We start from the raw sequence: 23322 nt of genomic DNA on the forward strand, positions 1-23322 counted from the left end.
TTTAGGGGATCAGTGACCAAGTCAAAGATCGCCCAAAGATCCGAATATTGCTCCTATCGCCGCTCAGCTGAAAGTCCAGGATTCAGCGGCATATTACAAAATTTTGAACCTTTTGACGCGCCGCCAGCACGCGAACACAAGACCTCTCCCAGTCCTTCGTTTTAGAATGACGAGGAAAGTGGGAATGGGAATATCCGGCTCAGGATCTAGGTTTTTCTTGCGGCTTACAAAATGATCCCTTACTTCAAGTAAATGTTATTTTAAACGACAACTTTAAGGTAAACGTTTTCATAGAATATCGACCTTAACCAAATAAGCATGACCAAGTGATTATGCTCATTATCCCCAAACACAAACTGTTTGGCACGTGAGTTTATTGTAATTACTGTTCAATGTAACATACGTATACAGAGGTGTAGGGGGCAAATTAAAAATGGCGGGGGAGTGCTTATTTGACAGAGCGAAGCGAGGGAATGTGTCACAGGCGCACCCATTAAGGCCGGTGTCCAGGGGACGCCTTAGGACCCTGGAAATTCTTTGACTCTGGATTAAATTTTATGCATTCTCCTGGTTTTCCTGAGAAAAAATTATCTAATTTTGATGCCTTTTTACTGGAACACATTGAAAATTGAAGGTGGGGGCGGGGCGAGCCCCCCCCCACCTTTCTACGCTACTGATATATATATATATATGAGAAAAAAAATAAAAAATAACATTTACAAGATAATGAGTCAACATTATCATGGACCACATATTTTCTATGTGAGGAGACGTTTCGTTGGTATCAACCTGAGTATATATCGAATGAAACTGTTTCCAAACATACAACTGTAACATACAAGTCACTAGAGAATGTACATAAGTGCACCATGATTTCACAAATCATTTACCTTCTTACAATCTTAAGTAAATGTTGCCTCCTTCCAGTAAATATACTATGTGAAGTTGTTCAAATAAAAAAAAAAATTCTAATTTCATCCAAAAATATTCGTCACAAGTAATTCGGTTTTACTCTCTTGAAAATTGTGCGTTCGTTTGTCAGTGGAATTTCTCAAACTGCTTTCTTATAAGACTAAAACTTGCTGTATACACTGGTAATCACTGCTATAATACATAATATTTTAGGATCAGTGTCACTTAAGTGTATGCACTTTATTTTTTTTTATATCTATAATGTTTAACCAATCCTCAAACTTTGCCTTAAAACGTATTGAGATGTTGTTTCGCCTCATGAAATCAATACGTAAACTACACCATACAAAAATGGGGACATAACTTTATAGTCTAATTGCTTTTCAACTAAATGAAACAAGAGCTGAAATCTGAGTATATTTTAAGAGCCCCGAAACGGCGTTATTATATGAGATAACAGCACTAAGAGCACAATATATTCATTTGATAATATAGTTTCAACTCGTGAAAGATGGGTACTCAGAGATGTCTGACAAAATTGACAGAATTAACTGGTCTGAAAGAGTTCTATGTGACAAATTAGGGCACTCATTTACGATTATCCGCTCACCCCCAAGGGGTATGCTTTAAAGATATTTCATGTATTATAAGTTGCTTATCCTCTACGAGGAGGAAAGTAAGCAACACAGAGGGTGTTAATATTTCTATGAAATTTCTTTCAGGGGATATTGTATATATGAGGTTTATATATCAGTAATCTCTCACGCTGGAAGATTTGCTGATAGACCTCCTGAATCAGCTTAGTCCAGATAGAAGTGAGGCGTCTTATAACCTCACTCCAGCTCATCTGGAACTAAGCAAACAGCAAAGCATTTGTGGGTTCATTTATTTAGCACACAATTTTTAACTATCTAGTTTACCTAGTACGCTAAATTTGAGTGCATGTTTCCCCACAAAAACAAGCATTGGTGTAGTCTCTGCATCTGCCACTTATGCGTGTGATCGCTTCGTAGACGACGTTGTGGGATTCCTAAGGTATTTTTCAGTCAACGAAATGCTATTCTCTACGACGCTACTGATGGTGGGTTAAGGCGTTTGTCCAGGCAAACACGTGCAAGAGCTGTATATTCTTAGAGCGAGACATGTGAGACATGTCAATAACTATTAGCATGGTGAGTTCAGGAATTCGGATCATATTAAATGTTTGCAACCCCCTCCTCTACCTCCCCTAACTTTCAATTATATAAATGTAATTGTATTTAACAATTGTGTACTGGTTAGAATTATAACAATCTTCCACCAAGGAACCTTGTCTCTGTAGGAGAGGCTGCTTCGCTGATTTAAACAGTTTCTACTAACTTATTATACAATTCTGTTGTCAAACTACACCGTTTAGCTGAATATACTTCAGCTTAAAGTTGCGTCGATCTAATTTGAAACTAAGTTTATCTGTAGTGAGTGTTTTTGTTTTGTTTTTGTAAAATTTTGTGTAAAAGAAAAACAAAAGAAGCTTGGTTTTATTTACAAAACATTGAACGAACAGAAATGGGGGATATGCGTAATTTTTCGTGTTCAGAGCATCGTGAGTCAACACTTAATTATCATTTTAAATTAACAAGAAACGAACTTTTAAATAAAGAGATCATTAACTGTGTGTTAATCAGACGCGCACGAAACTACAGTGGGCGGGCGTATCTTAACATCGATCTAACTGGTGATAGCAAGCACATGGAGTTTGTTACGTAAGCTTAGTAATTAGGTTTCCTATGACAAGTAATTAGTTTTCTTCCTGATCGCTAGAGGCCTTTTCACTTCGCTTAAATAACTGGTTAAGAAATATTGTTAATAAAATATCTTTTATGTATCCGTTCTGTCTGAGAGCTTTTACGCATATTTGCAGATTTTAATAAATCAACAAAATTTGTATCGTGGGAGGAATTGTAGTGTCAGTTGAACTCGTCATTTAATCTATTAATATATCTTTTATTCTGCTTTTAAATGAAGTTTTTGAAACCTTCAAGCTTATATTTTAAGATAGGACGTTATTTACCACTTTGACGGATTTCTCGATAACCTTAACTTAGTAGACCAATTATATTATATTTAACCATTTTTAAAGTCTGGTGGCTTATAGTGCTAAACATCTGGTTTCGATACCCGCGGTGGGCAGAGCACAGATAGCCCATTGTGCAGCTTTATGCTTAATAACAAACAAATATATATATATATATATATATCATCAGTAAGTCATACCTGCCATTCTTCAAACAAAATTCTATTTACATTTCATTGGCCTTCATTATCAACCTCAAAAACTTTACGATAGTTAAATGATTTATTCTGTGTTTTTTATGACTGTAAGCAGCCAGCAACTCCAGCCGCTATAAGGCTTTTGTCCAATGTTTTGAACCGGATAACGGGACTGACTGCCACTTTTATTAGGAAAATGTGGAAGGTGTTCAGGGGCATTACATCTCGAACTCCAAACCTTTTGATCTGCAGCCCGACATTCTAACCACTAAGCAACGTTCAGCTCAAAGATGTTTATATTCAAATAGAAGCGCGTGAAAAAACATTAGTATTTTGACCTTTTGTTTCCTAACGACAGTAGTTTGTGTAAGAAATTTTTAGATGTTTGTTCGTCCCTGTTGTTCGGTGAAAGAGATGAAATAACTTCTTTTGGGCGCGATTTTTGAGATACGTTGAGACCTTTGGCCGTCATAATTTTTCTTAAATCTGAGAAGTCATACTGTAACAGAGACGACTAACAACATACTTATGTAAACATTAGAAATAATAAAACTGAAACTGGTAAAAAGAATCTGTAAATAGATATTTTAACAGTTTTTCAATTACATCAAATTCAATTCGATTAAGTTAAATTTAAACATTTAGTTAGTTTGTTTGTTTTAATTAAGCACAAAGCTACACAATGGGCTATCTATGCTCTGCCCACCACGGGTATCAAAGCCCGGATTCTAGCGTTGTAAGTCCGCAGACATACTGCTGTGCCACTGGGGGCTAAACATTTAGTAAAATAACATAAGTATTTTTTTTTCGTTTAAAATTAAGCACAAAGCTAAGCAATGGGCTATCTGTGCTCTGTCCACCAAGGGTATAGAAACCCAGTTTCTAGCGCTGTAAATCCATAAACATACTGCTGTGTCACTGGGGAGGACAAGTATTTTTTCCATAATTCAACGTGTATCACAATATCTGTGAGTTCATAATGACTGTAGTCTTATGATTGAAAGATCCTGCTGTTATAACTTTATCCTTGCATTTTTATTTTTTGAAGATAAGTTTTTATGGTTATATCTTTGATTTATTTTTAGTAGGTGAGGTTTTGGACAAGTGTAACTTCATCATTAAATCAAAACTTATATTTCTGAATTCCAGATTTCCTTTTCGATAATTTTTTTTCAATATACCAGACTTGCTTGTCAGTTCCTACAATGTTATCACAAATAGCGTGACTGGATAAATATGTATGTGTAAGTGAATGTTTTATTTTAGCGTTTATAAGATTCATAACAACTCTGCTAATGGATTGAACCACAGTTATTATATCCATCCCTGTTCTCAAAGACAAAAATATTTAGTTTCATTCGTGAAAACGTTCTTACATTTTGTCCTCGTTTTTGAATATTCACAGTTTTAAAAAATAAATTTAAAAAAAAACTCTCAGTTTAGAACCGTATGAGGTTTTTGCACATATTTTCAATATTATTACAATTATGCCTAATTACGCATTATGATTACGTAAAGATGTGTGTGTCAAACTGAAATAAAATAAAGACGCAGCTTTACTAACACATTGCATCGTAATCTTTCATTATCGACTAAATAAGTATATATCTGATCACATTCTTTTCTTAGTGATTGCAACTATTTTAGAGTGAAATACTGAATTATTCTTAAAACTGTATTTTACTTTATATGTGGCTAAAAAAACAGTTGTTGTTATATAACATGTTTTCAGAGGTTTTACATTTTTCTAGCCCAATTGCAGATGTCAAATGAGCATGTCATTAAGTAACTTCCTTGTGTAAATGTTTATTTAAAACAATATTTTCTGGATCTGTTCTTTGCTTAAAACAATATAGTCAGTTATTTCACCAAATTGAAGCAAGAAGAGTTGTTTTATCCTGAAGTTTATGCCACCCAGGAGAAATCTCTGTAATGCTGCCACCAAACCTCACCAGTTCCTTGTTTTACTGTGTCTTTCAGGGAAAGATGATCGCTTCAAAGTTAACCTTTTCCAACCAGCGTCCAAACGTGTTCGTCCATGAGAAGCTAGCACACTTTGATTGTTTTAGTGTAACTTAATATTGTTAATATTCATATTGTTTAGGTTCTGACCACTTCCACACAGGAAAGCTGTGAAAGTATCGAATATTATATTTGCTCTGAAAAAATATATAACATATAATTAATCGTCTAATCTATATCTCTAAATCACTTCTAATGTCTATACGACGATTTTGTCTTAGTTTTACTCTCTTATAGTTTATAACGTAACTGCCATTTCTTGTTTCACATTTTCAGTTCCTGCACTTGTCCTGGAAAGCAAAAAATCTGTCAGAGACATGTGAAAGTCGGTACTGGGATTGTAGATTTTAAGGTAATGTCAGCTGTTATAATTATTCCCTTACGTCGATTATGTATAAGTTAGGTTATGATATTTCTTATATAATTATCACAGGTGAGTTGTGAAGTAACTTAGTTTCCAGGCCTCAATGAGCATGACTGAATTACAACTTTCGAACTGTATAATGTGTGGAATCTCAGCAAGTAAGGTCCACTTGTTTACATTGTTCCTGTTTCAACCGACCAGCCTGACTTTGCAAACTGTGTTGCTTTATCCTAGCTGTGCCACGTTAGCCCAGCAAAAATACAAGGTTAGTTAAATACAGATTAGTTGATTATTTGTCAAACTTGTCTGTCTCGTTTTCACGCAACAATTCAGCTACCAAATCCTCAAATCTCTTATTATAGGGGAATATTTTACATGTGCGTTATTATTTCATATATAATATTAAAAACATTAGGACTAAATACGAATAAAACTAAAACCTTTGTTAAACTTAATTTTTGTTTGGAAAACATGTAAAAATACCCCATTTACTAAAATACGTATAATGTAGTTTTTATAAAAGTATTTAAACTTACCTTTTTTTTTCGACGTTCTTTACTGTGGATCTTCCTCGAGATGACACTGAGACTGATCTTACCGTAACCTTACCCAAGGGGATTGAGAATGGACAGTATTGACAGAAACTGGTCTCTTTAAGAACCTTACCCAGAGTCACTAAGATGGGATGTGAGTTCCGCAAATTGGTCTAATCAAAAACACTATCCAAAATGAATGAAAATGGATGATATTCCAAGAAAGTAATGTAATCTAACGCCTTATCCCAAAATGGCTGATATGGGATGATATTCCCAGAAACTGGTCTAAGCCAAAGTTTTACCGAAGGTGAATGAGAACTGGATGACATTCCCAGCAACTGATCCAGAAGCTTATCAAAGGGGAATGAAAATGGATGATATTCATAGAAACAAGTATAATCTAGAGCCTTTTTCCAAGGGACTGAGAAGGGATTGTGTGTTTTGAAACCGGTTTAATCCAGAACAACCGACAGCCCGGATTGTTTCAGAACCCAACAGCCAACATAGCTTAGATACTCAACAGCCCGCATTGTTTAGACATCCAACAGCCCACATTGTTTCAGAACCCAACAGTCAACACAGCTTAGATACTCAACAGCCCACATTGTTTCAGAACCCAACAGCCAACATAGCTTAGATACTCAACAGCCTACATTGTTTAGAATCCGAAAGCCCACATTATTTAGACATCCAATAGCCCACATTTTACAGAACCCAAAAGCCAACATAGTTTAGATACTCAACAGTCCACATTGTTCAGAACCCGACAGTCCACATTTTTTAGATACCCAAGGGTCCACATTGTTCAGATACCGACAGACTGTTTTCGGAAGGCGCAAATTCGCTGTGGATGAACCTCCTCCACCTTATAAAGAGTTCGGTTTGTTGGGTTTCTTTGCTTGCTTCTTAACGTCTGAACCACGTTTAAGCGTGAAGATTATGGAGTTACTCTACATAGTATAATAGAGTACAGTCATTTAAATAAAATATAGAATCATTTTAGAAAGTAGTATAACAAATATCTTAGAAGTTGACTTTTTACTTACAATCCCATAATGTTTTCAGAGCTACTACAAGTTTTGAAAACTAAGGTTTGTTAACAAAATAGTATATTTTACGGTGAAGTTTCCGTTTGAGAAATGTATAGTTTTGATATAAATTTTGGAATGTTTCTTTAAGTATTTTGATGCCAGAGCGTTTGGTAGTATGATAGTTATGCACAAAGCCACACAAAGTGCTATCTGTGCTCTGCCAACCACGGGAACCGAAACCCGGTTTCTAGCGTTGTAAGTCCATAGACATACCGCTTTTCACTGTTAACAAATTATTTTTCTAATTTAGTTTTTCGATTTAAGTATGAAAATACCATTCAGTGAGTGTTAAAATTAAAAGTAAAAAAATAATAAGCGTACGCTTGTAAATTTACAGAAATAACTACTAGCATGAGGCTGTAAAAACAAGTTACCTATATCTACTGTATAGAGTAACAAAAAAGTAGGCTTGATGGTCCTTACTGACTAGACATCCTTTGACACGGTAAACACTTCCCTAATTCCCTATTAAAGAACACTAAGCGGTAAAATCTATACAGTAAGACTTTCATTTCTTTTACACGCACTCTGGTGGTTCAGCGGTATCTGAGGGGTTATAACACTAAAAATGTGGTTTCTATATTCGTGGTGGGCACAGCACAGATAGCCCATTGTGTAGCTTTGGGCTTAACAACAAACAAACAAAAAATTATGGCATCCTCTTGTGTTTATTTAAATATAAGTTGTGAATGCGCAGAATTTCAATTTTATTCATTGTCAAGATAAACCATCGACATACCAAATATTTTGATATAGTTTTTAGTGACAAATGAAAACTTCAAGTTACATCAAGACTCTTAGTACTTGGGCTAGTTGAGGTATAAACAAGTGTTATTCATGCGAAACACCAATGACAGAATTCAGTTAGGCCTACCGTCAATAAACTTGTGGTTACTATTTGCTGAGACATTGAGAAGTGATTTACGCTAAACACACACATAATAAAAATTACGGCTTTGACAGTACTATTTTAAACTATTTGGACGTTCAACCACCGTTGCTTTAAAGAAGCAAAAGAAGCGTTACTATTTTAGATCCTAAATAACATTCATGGCTTTGAGCCAATGCTAATAAATAAGGTATGTATGTTTTCGTTCGTTTTTGCTCAGCAAGTCGATCATGACAAGAACCTCATAAGAAAACGAGAAATGTTGTCTTTGATCTAAAAAAATAAAGGAAAGTGTTACAGCAAAAATACCTGAAAGATGTCCTGCTCCCATTATTTATCTTCCCTTGCGATAGTCGTGTTGTAAGTTTTGAGTGTTGTATATGTTGTAGCAGAGACCATTGATATAGGAGTTAATTTTTTTATTTAAAACGAAAGTAACAAATTTCGACCTGCTTAGGTCGTCATCATGTTAATCTTGTTAACTTGTCAGATTTTTGACTCAAGAATTTTGATAGATAATTGGCTATTGTCTCCAAAATTAAACTGTCCTTCAGATCTCATAAAAAGAAGGGGTGTTTGGCGAAAAGATCAAAACAATAAGTTTTATTTTTCATTAAGCTAATCAACTGTTGAAGCCAGGGTCACCGCAATTGATATGAGGTTTGTTTATTAGGTCGAGTTAAGATACTTTGCAAAATTATTAACGGTTGAATTAAGGATATTCGTATTTGACACATGGTTTACTCATTTCATGGATAAAAGGTAAAAAAAAAAGGATCACGTGCTATATCTTTCATTAGCGATATTCAATATTAAAGTCATATCTAGGATCATCATACACAACACACCCTTCCATAGGTGGAGAAACTAAAAGGGGATACTGATGGCGGTGTTCTCCCCCAGCAAATGTTAACCCGGTAACAAGCTGCCCCTTTTAATGAGGAATGGAGATAATAAAGATATAATTATCAAGGAAAGTCGTTGTTTCAACTTTTAATGGTTACGGTTAGTATAGCAAAGAGGGTGTCTCTAATCCCCCCCCCCCCCGATTTAAATTTGTTCCACCGCATATGACCTTTTATATGTACTGTTAATATAATATATTTCATAATCAAAGAATAGACGGTCAAGATAACAAGATGTCGTTATTACGTAACCTAATAATGGGAAATCCAGGACCATTATATCTGATATGTAGATCCTTCCTCTAACAACATGGTGTAGGTAACTTTGATATCGACTTTGTTTAAAAACACGCCTTACTAATCTTTCACACTTTGACATCGACTTTGTTTAAAAACACGCCTTACTAATCTTTCACACTTTGACATCGACTTTGTTTAAAAACACGCCTTACTAATCTTTCACAAATATCGCACTTTAATGATTTTAAAGAAAAAAGTAGGCAGAAGTTTGGCAGAGAAATTATAGGATGCAAAAACAGTAATTATATGCAAGTAAAATCCACTTAGTCCATTAATTAAATTTATGATGTCATAACAAACATTCACCTTTGTACTCTATGGAATTACAAACAAGTAATCTTAATAACTGTAATTTAGTCTAGGAAAAGAAAGTATAAAATCTTATTCAAGTTACAAGTCATTAAAACCTATTTTCCAATTTGTTTTATATGACGCCCTCTAGAGTTTGCTTCTCTGAATAAATGGTTATTCAATCATTTCATGTTTCATTTTCACCCACTGGAGGAGATTATTGGTTTCCCATATGTTTGGAAGTAGTTCTTACTGTGTAGGTTATTAGTGTGCCTGCACTCCGATGAGTTCATGACCCGTTGCCGTAAAAATACGCTCTGCTTTTTGGGGCCGTAGTGTGAGATAGTAAATTTTTTTTTATGATTATGTTTATCGTTCATTTATTATTTCCTTCTATCGTTTAGGCCCCCAGTGGCACAACGGTATGTCTGCGGATTTACAGCGCTATAAACCGGGTTTCGATACCCGTGATGGGCAGAGCACAAATAGCCCATTGTGTCAGTTCATATTGACTATCTTCGTTTGACTTTACATCATTGTAAGATTTTGATTAGTATAATTTTCACGAATACTTTGCTTAGATAAGAGTAATTTAGAAGAAGAAGAAGAACCAACTCATACCCTGAATTTGACTAATGGAAATATTAAATAATTTTTAGCACTGGGACGTCAATACGAGTTTAAATTTATATTTGTTTAGTAAACTTATCTACTATCCAAGAGACAGTCTTGACATTATAAACCCCGTGAAACGTGACTTAACAGAAACGTTGTTTAGCAAAGGCTCATAAGGAACGTGATCACGAGGCATTTTGTGTCACGTACTGCGATACACGTGCTAGGATGTACTACCCATAAATGTAACAGCACAAACCTGTTGACACGTCTTGACCCCTTAACATGCCCACGCAAGGAGAGGAAAGCTTTAGCGAGGGTTCTTATATGCATACATATAAAAGAAACAAATTCAGAAGGGCTAGAGAATAAGGAAGTGTGAAAATAAATAAGAAACGAGCAAGAGATACGACACTACTGAAATGTGACCTATTTGAAGCATTACGAAACCAGAATGCCTCTTTCTCCTTAAAAACACGTGGTCAGTCGTCCTCTATCTCTTACACTAGACAAAGTAAATAAGGGGTAAAGAAATTGGAAGATCGAGTATATTTGCTAGTTTTCCAACATTAATGCCCACCACGGGTATCGAAACCCGGGTTCTAGCGGTATAAGTCCGCAGACATACCGCTGTGCCACTTGGGGTGAAGCATGTAAGGAGGACTTCGAGTGAACAGTCATGTATAATGAGCATGTTTGCTTTTTTCTCAAAAACTAGGACAGTCACGCCCTATTCTAATTATCGCAGAAAATGTAGTTATGATTTTAGTCTGTATAAATAAAGGCAGGTTTGTTCAATATGACATCAACGATTATCATATAGAAAATTCTAGAAAAATCATTGATGTCAGGACTAGCTTTAATACTGCGGAGAATGTTTATAGTGCTATACTGACTTGGCATGGAAAACGTACGTTGCTAAACTAGTTACATGTGTCATATAATTTGTATATGTAATAAAGTCTTGTGAGTATCTAAAGATAGTTGTTTTTAGTACAGGTCGAAGTCAAAGTGAAGGTAAGTAGGCATGATAACAATACCTCCCCCCCTCCTACACACATACACACAAACATCAGTATTTGAGACGTAGATGACTATAAAATATGTAAATAATTCAAATTAACATACAGATACATCAAGTGAAATTTACACAGACATAGGCTCTCTCCCCTTACAAAATGGTCCAGCATAGCCAGGTGGTTAGAGCGCTTGACAATCAATCTGAGGGTCGCGGGTTCGAATTCCCGTCCTACCAAACATGCTCGCCCTTTCAGCTTTGGGGGAGTTATAATGTGACGGTAAATCACACTATTCGTTGTTAAAAGAGTAGCCCAAGAGTTGGCGGTGGTTGGTGTTGACTAGCTGCCTTCCCTCTAGTCTTTCACTGCTAAATTACGGATAGCTTTGGGCGAAATTCAAACTAATTACAGCTAATTATGACGAAAACCGATAATGCCGAACATAACGGACAGACTAAGAAAACAAGCCATGTGTTGCACGGATGAAACAGTGGAATATATCCCACTAAGAGAGTTATTGTAAGATGGAGACTGACACAGCGGTTGGGATACATCTTAAGTCTCCTTTAATCTCTATTTGCAAGCACATTGTAAAATTAAATCATAACTCAATTCATAACTAGAAGCAGATATAGGTACTAAAGCCTCCAACGTTCTACATCACACTTTATTATTTATTGTCTGTAGCCAGATTTGCTCCAATGAAACAAACAAAAAATTACAACGAACTAGTGGAATTAGAGAGAGAGAAGCATGTATATTCCTAAGTTGAAATCCCAATACCTTAATATTTACATATCTACATTAACGGAAATAATTATAGAAACATACAAGCGATAAATATATAGGAGTCACAAACAACGAGTAATGGCAACTAGATGGTGAAATTATTAAAGGTGCAAAACAGTATCACAAAAATTCAGAGAAGAAGCAAATACATTTACAATGCACGTGTATTTTGTATGTATTGATTTCACAGAGTATTATACATTGTTTTCATGCTTCCATACAGTTTATCAGTGTATGATTATACAATATAGCTCCGAATGTCATGTATTAATCGCTAAAATTCAGCCTAGCTGTTGGCCACCTTGGACTTTCTCAGTTTTTAGATAATCCCGTACAGCGTCAAGAAGTTGCATATCGGGACTTTGTTCAGTCTGAGTCTCATCAGTCTCTTTACAATCAATATATCGTTTCACCACATATGTTGTATGTTCGGAATAATTTTCTAGTTGGTAGATGAACCATAATGCAATAAGTCGTGGTCCTTAGGATATGACATGATGGATAAGAACTTGTCTATAATTTTCAGCAATCATATTTGCGTAAATCACCGACACCGACGGCTGAGATGCACCCCCTATCTTGATCTGATCTCCCACCATGCTCAATTGTATATGTTGTACATTGACTGCGATAACATTGTTTTCTCCAATGTCGAACAAACTGTCTCGATTGTTGCAAAAGAATTCGAATTTGGATTCATCTTTAAAGAACAATAGTTTCGAGCTTTGCTCATTCCATTGTATGTGGTCAGATGCCCATTTCAACCCCTTTCATATAGTTACATCTTCTCAGCAGGTTTTTGAACAGCTACAAATCCACTGAGACCATTTCGTGCTAATATGTATCTGTTCTCTTGATAAATTCAGACCTAAGTTGTCTATCTTTTAAAGAACGTGCCTTGAGATACGTAACCTCATTTTTGGAGAATTTATACCACTTCTGTCATTAACAGTGCCAGTTTTACGTACCCTTTTGTTAGTCTTGCATGTAGCTCCTACTGAAACATGGAGTCTTACCGCAATTTTTGGCATGGAATATACAAACTTCAATTTTTACACGTTTGTCATGCGATGTTTCAATTCTGGGATTCATTACTGGTGTTCCTATACTACTAAATAGCACGAATTCCTTTGCTTTTATAAGCTTTTTTACATTGTCATGAAACTTTCTGGTTAGTTTGGTGACAACCAATCGCAGTGTAAACTATCTACACGTGACTTAACTCTGGTTTATTTCATTTTCACACAATAAAGAGATGTAATTTCTGTTGTATTTGTCGTTTACATACTTTTTCGTAATCAGTTCTTTAACTATTTCAAACACTATATACGAACAGGAACTAACACTTAATAGTTCATTTAGTATTAATAGATAACAAAAGAAAATTGGAATTTACTCTGCTAATAGAATCATTTAACTTCGTCTCTTACCAGCGCCTCTCCAAATAAACGCTCGATTGCATGAGCTATTTTTAATAATTACCTATTATCTAATACAGAAATGCTAGTAGCCCAAGGTTATCTTGGCATGTGTCAATATAAAAACAGGGGTGGCATAGTCGAAATACTATTTTTAAAGTGAACGTTTATTTATACTGTAACAATTTTTTAATGTTTGTATAAAACATAGGCTTGTTTTGTTTGTTTTGAATTTCGCGCAAAGCTACACGAGGGCTATGTGTGCTAGCCGTCCATAATTTAGCAGTGTAAGACTAGAGGGAAGGCAGCTAGTCATCACCACCCACCGCCAACTCCTGGGCTACTCTCTTACCAACGAATAGTGGGATTTACCGTCACATTATAACGCCCCCACGGCTGAAAGTGCGAGCATGTTTGGTGGGACTAGGATTCGATCCCGCGACCCGCAGATTGCAAGTCGAGCTCCCTAACCACCTGGCCATGTTGGGCTCAAAACATAGGCAATATTATTGTTTAAACTCTGAATATAATTTTACGATATTTACTTTTTAATAGTTAAATGAAACTAATATACATTCTTTTATTCAAAACTGAGGTATATGACCAAAATCTGAGGTATAAGTAGTGCAGCTAATGTATAAATAATTCATATCAAAATTCGTACAGAATTCGAAAATTGAAGACGCAAGTACAAATAAAACAATTTTTCAAACTATAAAATGCATTCATTTTGTGACACTATACAAAATAATTGATCAAAATGTAATTTTACATCACTCAGTCAAAAAATGGTTACACAGTTATTTACCATTACTGTTTTCATGTAAACATTGCAAGTAAAATTTTATGTGATCATTTTTCACGTTTGTTTATCGTCTTTCTTTGAGACTTATCACATTGTTTTTACTCTCTCATTTATTCATATTAGTACTTTCGCAGCATTTACTGATGTTAAAACGTTAACTGTTCCTGTAAGTAAGGAGTTTAGCACATTTACAGACTTAGAATAATTCAAAAGGAAAAAGATGATATGAAATAGGGCCGGGCGTAGTCCAGTGATTAACGTAGGCCTACAATAATCAGCGTCAGCGTACAAGTGTTCAATCTTGTAAAAATGTTAAAGGAAGAAAGAAAGTATGTCGTTATAGTTTAAATGGACTGGACAATATAAATAACACGTCAATAAAAGAACAACGTCAGAATATGTATTATCCAAATCCTTAAATCATCAGCTTGAAAGTATTCTCAGCTTTTTATGACCTTTTAATTTTCTTCGTAAGATACTTCACTATGAATAGAAGTTATAATCAGACACAAAGAAATTTTATTGAAAATTTATTTGCATAAATTCAAAAGAGTGATATTTAACCCAGCACTTTTCTGATCTGCAAATTCATTCCGCTCTTTTCACTAACGGTGTTTTAAGCCCTAAAATCGGGAATTAATCGTAGAGCAATTGGTGGCTTTTTTACCTTCACAACATTCAGCAAATAATACAGTACCTAAAACTGCCTTTCAACGATGATGATTTAGTATTAGAGCTTTTGACCAGAACAACTTTCATGCTTATCAGTTCATCTTATGTCGAGAAATCTTCATCTGAAAATGAGATTTTCCTCGATTGTGCACATACTTTGGTAGAAGTTAATTCATTGCCTTTTGCAAAGTAAATTACCTATAATAGACCTGTATTCAGTGCTATAACTAGTCAATATACACTGGTAACTATGCTCGAAAGTCATAATTATTACCCTAGTTCCAGTTGTAAGTGCAAGGTTGTAAGGTGTGATGTTTGTTCGAAAGACAAACTTACTGGATGCAGTCACGATGTGGTTCCTACTGAAGTCGAAACGATCAGAAAAAGCGGTCGTCCAAAAACTTTATAAATTCAATTAAAAGAATACAATAAAATTTCGAAGCAGTAAGAATTAGATACTTTGTTTTTCTCATTGTAATCACTTTCATTGTCTTAGGTCGTAAGATATAGTGGAAGAACATTTATTGTTGTTTCTACTAAGTGTGCAGAGTGTCCTAGATGTCAAGATCATTCTTTCGGTGCCAATCAAGGTCTAAATGGAAAGTATCTAAGCACAACTTTCGGAAGATTTTTCACCAACACCAAAATAACATTTCTCAATTTTCATTACAGTTTTTGAAATAAGAGATCCAATCCTATACTTATGGAAAGCTTTATCTAAAACATTGGTCTAGCAGATATTTTCTCATCAAATCATGTCAATTTCTATACGATCGACTCAAATGAATGGAAGTATCTGTTGTTTTAAGTTTACCTTTTTGGCACCAGTCTTGCAAAGAGTGTCTTATTTTTGTTTGTAAAAAGTTAAAAAAAGACTACAAACTGGTTTTACCCTTGAAATTTCTCGTTTTAACTTTGTAATATATATTTTTTATTATAAATCAATCTTAATATTAACGATATCAGTCCCAAAATTTGATTGACACTATAAATTAATTTGCATTTAACTTTAGAAGATAAACTCTATGTAAATTTGAGACCAGAACGGTAAACCAAATCTGCTTTTGAAACAAAGGTTGAACAAGAATCACTTGGCCGTTTGCTAAACTTTTTTTTTTTTTGTAGATAAAGAGTTTATTTTATGTTTTGACTTTGCTTTTGTTTAAAAAAAAGAAACAAACGATTTCCTTGATAATCTGGCATAAAATTGTTTATTTTTCAGTTTAGGTAATGTTACACTGTAAGAAAAACAAAACATGTAATCCATTATTCCAACCTAACCTTATAAAAATATAAGATTAATATTTTCTTACACGAAGTTACTTGTAGTTAGTAAATAAATGTCCATATTTGGTAATGATATCGAAGTAAATGTTTAGCTCTTACCAAGCATAATTGTTCTACCTCAGATTTGTAGTAGACTTTTCCGTTATCTAGACAAAAACGTTAACTGACTCCTCGGTAGCCAAAAGCACAAATAGAAAAAGAATTAAACGACGAAATTAAAACGCTTACTACGTCGTCATTAGCGAATTTTCAGTTCTCTGATATTATTCGATAATATTTAGAGTAAAGATTATGACTTAAGCACACACCTAGATGAATATAAATGAAGTGTATTAAATCCATGCTACAAAAATCGTTATAAATACTTAGCCATGTGTTAAAACTCTAAAACACTTTCACACATTTTTTTCAATAAAACGTGCAAAACTTATCACATGCATTTAGATAATTCACTTTATCTAGTTAATTTGACTGAGGTATGTTGTAACAAGCACTTGGATAATGTCTTTACTTAATTACTTTTCAAGAAGTCTAAGAAATGTAATCTTGTTTAGATGTATATATCGATTTAAAACTGAGCTAGTTTTCTACATTGTATGAAATGCCCTTTCTGTACAATTCGTTGGTTTCAGTAACAGCTTCAAAAGTTCCATTCAAACTGATTCCGAAATTTGACATATTTATCAGTATTAGAACAGCCAATGACACAAGCAATATCTTTTAAAAACAAGCTAGGCTTAGTTTAAATTCTACATAAAGCGATTAACTTGCTATTTGCTATGCCCCGCTCTTGGTCCAGCAACATTGATCGAAAATGTTCCATGACGCACTAGAATACTAAGAAACTTGGCAACTAGCCAACCTCGTCCTGAAATTGTAAAATTGACTTTTATTACATCAACTTTGATTTCTTTAAACTAAAATGTTGCCTGGGTGTGCTATACTGCGGATGCTAAAAGCTTTTGTGTGTAAATCATAGAATACATTTGTATTACAAACTAGTGATTACATAGGCTTTAGTGGCCCTTAAAAAACTACAAGGCATAGACTGAAATAATTTAGAATATTTAAGCACCAATAGAATGTAGAAAAAAATCCAAATTCGTTTATCTATGTCATTGTACTTGCTCAGAATAATTTTATTTTAGGACACATTTTTGATATCATTAGAATAATGTTCTTCTAACAAACACGACTAGCAAAGCAAGAGGTCTTTAATTAGTTGTAACTGTGTTTCAGTGTTAAGAATCTACACACATAGTGAACATAGCTAAAAAAACATTTTAATAAGCGATTAAGACAGACCAATGTCCTGTCGAAATATGTAATATGTTCCCCAAAATAAATCCCTTTATTATACTTATAAATCGTTGTTTGCCAACTTATTATTATATTATAATAGTGTGCTTTCATACTCAAATAAACAAATATTTTAGGTGTTATTGTGTATTAAGACACTTATAAACTTTTAAATCAACAGTAACGTTATTGAAATCTGTGACATTTCGAACCTAAAACTAGTTTACATATATTGTATACACACACATGTTGAAAGCAGCAGAGAAAAGTCTCTTACTCGTATTTTTTACCACTTCTGAAGTGCCCAAATTATTTTATGCATAAACGATTTATTTAAAACAGCGTTTTATTTATTATTTTGTAATTCAAAGTCTGTAGTGAGAACTGAAAGATAAATTTATTTGTTCTCTTAATTCTTAATTTTAAAAGTAGGGAGGGCAGTTTAAAGAAGAACTGGCGAACGAAAAAAGAGAACAAATATTTCTACTTAAAAATGCTGGACTTTCTTCATTTTATTGGTCAAATGTTTGGTAATAAGACAGTGCAGGGAAACGGTGTTCTAGGGGATTCTGTGTAATACAGCTAAGAATTGTAACAAAATCGATGTCATTGTGGGCGACATAATGTAAGAAAAGTACGTAAACCTGTTATATTTTTTAAATCTTTAAATAAGTAGTAGGTCCCGTTGATTAGACGCTGAACTGTTGGTTTAACTTATTCAAGACTGATTTTAGATTAATTCTAGAACTAGTTCCAAATTATTAATGACTGACTTTCCATTATGTCTAGCTAAAACAGTGTGTAGAATGCACTTGGGAGTGTCCGTTCTCTGTGGGCATGACGCCACTCAGTTTGTATCTGAACTGAGTGGCGTCATGCCCACAGGGCACGGACACTCCCAAATGTTTTCTACATATTGTTTTGATAATCCCAAATTCATCTATAAACCTTTGATTAAATATGTTCAAAATACTTGTGTGTGTATTGGAAATCAATAATTTAATCAACTAACAGTGGGAATTTACTAAGAAGAAAAGTAAAAGACACCCCATTTATCATTATTTACCATTTGGAGATGATCCCCTACTTCTTTTTCCTAATTCAAAGTCGACAGTTTTCTAACGATCCCATATACAACGTATTTATTTGCGGCATTTAGTGTAGGATGAGGTCAGGCTGCTGGTTCGTGGGTTGTTGTTGTTTTCGCGCAAAGCTACACAATGGGCTATCTGCGCTCGGTCTACTATGGGGAAACGAACTCTGGATTTTAGTGTTGTAAGTAAACATACCGCTAATCAACCTGGGGACTGTTTAGTGGGTATTATTTATTTATTTATTCTTAAGCTAAACGTCTTTTTTTATTAATACGTAATGATGGGTGTGTGTGTGTGTAATTCTGTTGATTATAAACTTTATATTTGTATAAATATGTATAGAAAAGGCTTTAAAAGTTTATGACATATGCTTTTAGGGAAGGCTTTGGTTTCTTCTCAATATCTCTTACCCAATATAAACCCTTACTTTGTTAAGAAAAGCGAACTGTGGTGCTGCTAGGGGCCATTTTTGACATGTTGGTGTGTTGTAAATAAAAAAAAAGGTACATATATATTAATTCATCTGGTGTACGAAGTCATTTTTATTGATATTGTGGACACTAAATGCTGTGTTTCCCTAAGACGTCCAAATATGATGATAATAATAAATTATGACAAAAGCTTTCGCTTCAGATGGGTTCAGGGACTGGAAAGCGGAAGTTCAGACAATACAAGGACCAATAAAGTAAAACAACATGTAGAAAATTTTAAAAAGTAGAGATGAACCTACTAGGTTCATAGCTTAGCTTGAAATGACTGGTTCGTGACTGAACTAGAACTAATTGATTAATTACAGAGTTAGCCTACTTCGTTCGTAGCTTAGCTTGAAATGTCTGATTGATGACTGGATTATAACTAGTCGTTTCATGAAAGAGATGAGCCTACGTTGTTCATAACTTAGCTTGAAATGACTGATTGATGACTGGATTATAACTAGTCGTTTCATGAAAGAAATGAACCTACTTGGTTCATAACTTAGCTTGAAATGACTGGTTCATGACTAAACTAGAACTAATTGGTTAATTACAGAAATTAGCCTACTTGGTTCATAGCTTAACTTGAAATGACTGATTCACGACTGAACTATAATTGATTCATGATCAATATAAGCCTATCTGATTTATAGCTTAGTTTGAGATGACTGAACTATAACTACGTGGTTCATGGCAGAGATGATCTTACCTAGCTCACAGGCTAGTTGAAGAAGACTAATCCGTGACTGAGCTAGAATTAACCAGTTTATGAGAGAAATTAGCCTACTTAATAGATAAGCTAGAAATGACATATCTATTATAGAGCTGTTATTAACAGATTCTTGATGTCTTATCATTAGTTTATGACAAAGGTATATATATATATAAACAATTTAATGAAACTCAGTAGCGGTAGCCTGAAGTGTTATTTCTGTACTTCTCTACTGCCATCACCTTTGCTGCATATTGATTACCATGCAGTGGTAATACCGTATCAAACAATAAACTGGTTCAGAATTTCTAATGAGATTTCTATTGTTGCTACTGGTAGCTTTAGCGAAGTCTAGTGTTAACTATTTCAAATATTATAATAATTTATAAATGCCATGTAAACATTTATTTAGCGAAACGATAAGAATTTCAAATATTATAATAATTTATAAATGGCATGTGAATATTTATTTAGCGAAACGTTAATAATTTCAAAGAGAGTTAGTAAAGGACCCGTCAAGACTCCAAACTAGTTTCCTGAAATATCAGATAACTATTATGAAGTACAAAGGTAATCGAAAATATATAAGTTTTAAAGTGTTTTTTATTTTATTTTAACCGAGAGTAGTGTAACAAGTACATTTCAAATTGTAAACATGCGGTAAAAGTTCTTAGAAGGATGAATAATAGTGTTGTCTCGATATATATACATCTATCTCTATCTTTGTGCTAGATAAATCCATGACTTTTATCCTAACATCACATTGAAAAGAAAGATTCGAGAAAACATGAAGAGTCACAGATGTACTTGCACAAACGATTCAAAATGATTACTTCGAATATTATATGGAAACTATGTAATTATCAATAAAGCTGCATAAACTATGTAACTTACAAATACCTAATTAATTTGTTATATAACTGATTTTGCAGATAGCTCATAACCACAAAACAAAAAGGAAAAAAAAAAAGAAGAGAGAAATGTAACTACTGGTACGGTGCTGTCATCTGTCGGAAATGAGTTATATTGCAATTTTCCGAAAATATTTTTGGTTAAACTTTATATAAAAGCTACTCAACGATCTAAATTAAAACGAATTTATTAGCTCTAGGCAAATATTCTATCAGTTTTTGATTTCATTTCTGGATATATATATTTTTTTCACAACAAACGTGACTTGTCCTAACTGATAAAGGGATACATTGACCTGTTTTGGGTGTTACCTGTACTTTCTGTATTAGTGTACCAACAGATGACATTCGGCAACATCATTAACAGTTCAAAATATTGAAAATAATTTTAGGTTCATTATAATGTTTTTTCCAGCAAGAATATAGAGTGGAGCGTGGCCAAATGGTTAGCATATCGGGCTGTGGAGAAGAAAGTCCAAATTTTCCGCACTTTTAGTTGTGAAAGCGTTATAAAGAGAAGCAGTCAATCTTATTATTTGATTCAAAGCAGGACAAAGTCCTTGTAGTGGCTGATGATATTGACTGGTGCCTCTTCTCTGGTCAGTAGCTCAAAAATAAGAACTGCGATATTTCAACCCTAAAATGTGTCTCTGATCTGACTGTTTAGATTATGTGCAGACATGGTGGATTTCAACTTGAAAATATCACTAATTTAACAATATAATGTTCTGTAGTAACTGAAACTTGCTACGCATAAAATAGTAAGTTAAAAATACACAATACTGGCAATTATATACATAATGAATAGGCTGTTGTTTGTTATTAAGCACAAAGCTACACATAGGGCTATCTGTGCTCTGCCCACTACGGGTATCGAAACCCGGTTTCTAACAGTATAAGTTCACAGACATATCGATGTGCCACTGGAGAGCCATAATGAATAGGATCTGTGTTCCCGACCTGTTTAGGTACTTGAAACGCATATTTCTTTTTTGTGAACTTTCAATAGATTGTCTTTTAAAATGCATCATATAATAATTTTAGAATAATATAAATAGGAAAATTATCTAATTTTTATCATTTTAACGCAAAGCTACATCATGACTAACGATGCGCTCTGTCCACCGCATAGGATCGAACCCGGGATTTTAGCATCGTCGAATGGAACTCTCGGTAATGTGTTCATTTTCACGGTGCTTTACGTGATCTGCAACGTCTAATGATGACGAATAGCGTAAGAACCAGTGGTGATGTCTTTAAAGGAGTCATCTTGCTATATGGGGGTGTAAGAAGGCTGGATCAGTGAAGAAAACTTGTACAATAGCTCTGTAACATTGATATAACAGACGTTAGCCCATTAACACAATAAGACGTTATAAGCTGTAATTAATCAGTATCCCACTATAATTTAAACAATATTACAATGAAAAACAACACCAAAGAAACAAACATATAGGGTTCAAATAGAGTAAACAAAGCAACAGAAACCTAGGATATACAACAGAGAAGATAACAAAAGATAGTGTTTAATCATACTGCATTTAAGCTGTTTAATATGTAGTGAAATACAACATAGTTTAATAAAAATACACAGAGTATATACTAAACTGATAATACTCTAGAATTCTAAGTGAGTAGAGACAAACCTATTTCTCTTTAATAAAACCTGTTGCCTTCTGTAGGAAGGACTATTACTTTTTGTATTAAGAAGGGTAGCTTGTTAGACAAAATTCTGTAGTGGGTGCTTAAACATTTAGCATTATAAAACTTGTAGTAAACACTGACATCTTCTGTATTATAAAACTTACAGTAAGGAGTATAGCTTTGAATATCGTAAAAGCTATAGCAAGTTGTGTAAACCTCTGTATCATAAAACTGTGGCAAGGAATGTAGCCATTAGTGTAATGAAACATAAGGCCTGAAACCCTTGCATTATAAAACCTATAGTAAGTTGAGTAACCTTCTGTCTTATAAAACCTGTAGTGAACAGTGTAACCTTTTGTCTTATAAAACCTGTAGTGAACAGTGTAACTTCCTGTCCTATAACACCTGTAGTGAACTGTGTAACCTACTGTCCTATAACACCTGTAGTGAACAGTGTAACCTTCCCTATAAAACCTGCAGTGAACAGTGTAACCGTCTCTCCTATGAAACCTATAGCGGGAAGTGTAACCTTCTGTCCTATAAAACCTGTAGTGAACAGTGTAACTTTCTGTCCTATAACACCTGCAGTGAACAGTGTAACCTTCTCCTATAAAACCTGTAGTGAACAGTGTAACTTCTGTCCTATAAAACCTGCAGTGAACAGTGTAACCTTCCCTATGAAACCTGTAGTGGACAGTGTAACCTTCTGTCCTATAAAACCTGTAGTGAACAGTGTAACTTTCTGTCCTATAACACCTGCAGTGAACAGTGTAACCTTCCCTATGAAACCTGTAGTGGACAGTGTAACCTTCTGTCCTATAAAACCTGTAGTGAACAGTGTAACTTTCTGTCCTATAACACCTGTAGTGAACAGTGTAACTTTCTGTCCTATAACACCTGCAGTGAACAGTGTAACCTTCCCTATGAAACCTGTAGTGGACAGTGTAACCTTCTGTCCTATAAAACCTGTAGTGAACAGTGTAACTTTCTGTCCTATAACACCTGCAGTGAACAGTGTAACCTT

At 34.3% G+C, this 23322-nt stretch overlaps 1 long non-coding RNA gene across 1 annotated transcript in view; it reads left to right on the top strand.

The window, feature by feature from the left end:
• The window catches only part of LOC111087928, a 26356-nt gene extending 5769 nt beyond the window's left edge, over positions 1 to 20587 (top strand). The window contains exons 2-4 of the long non-coding RNA XR_002612545.1: positions 5461 to 5536; positions 5618 to 5813; positions 20476 to 20587. This is a non-coding gene — a long non-coding RNA (uncharacterized LOC111087928). The remainder of the gene's footprint in view (positions 1 to 5460; positions 5537 to 5617; positions 5814 to 20475) is intronic.
• The last annotated feature ends 2735 nt before the right edge of the window (positions 20588 to 23322 follow it).

This window comes from Limulus polyphemus, unplaced genomic scaffold (genome assembly GCF_000517525.1).
Source record: "Limulus polyphemus unplaced genomic scaffold, Limulus_polyphemus-2.1.2 Scaffold80, whole genome shotgun sequence".
In the NCBI taxonomy this organism is placed as follows: domain Eukaryota; kingdom Metazoa; phylum Arthropoda; class Merostomata; order Xiphosura; family Limulidae; genus Limulus; species Limulus polyphemus.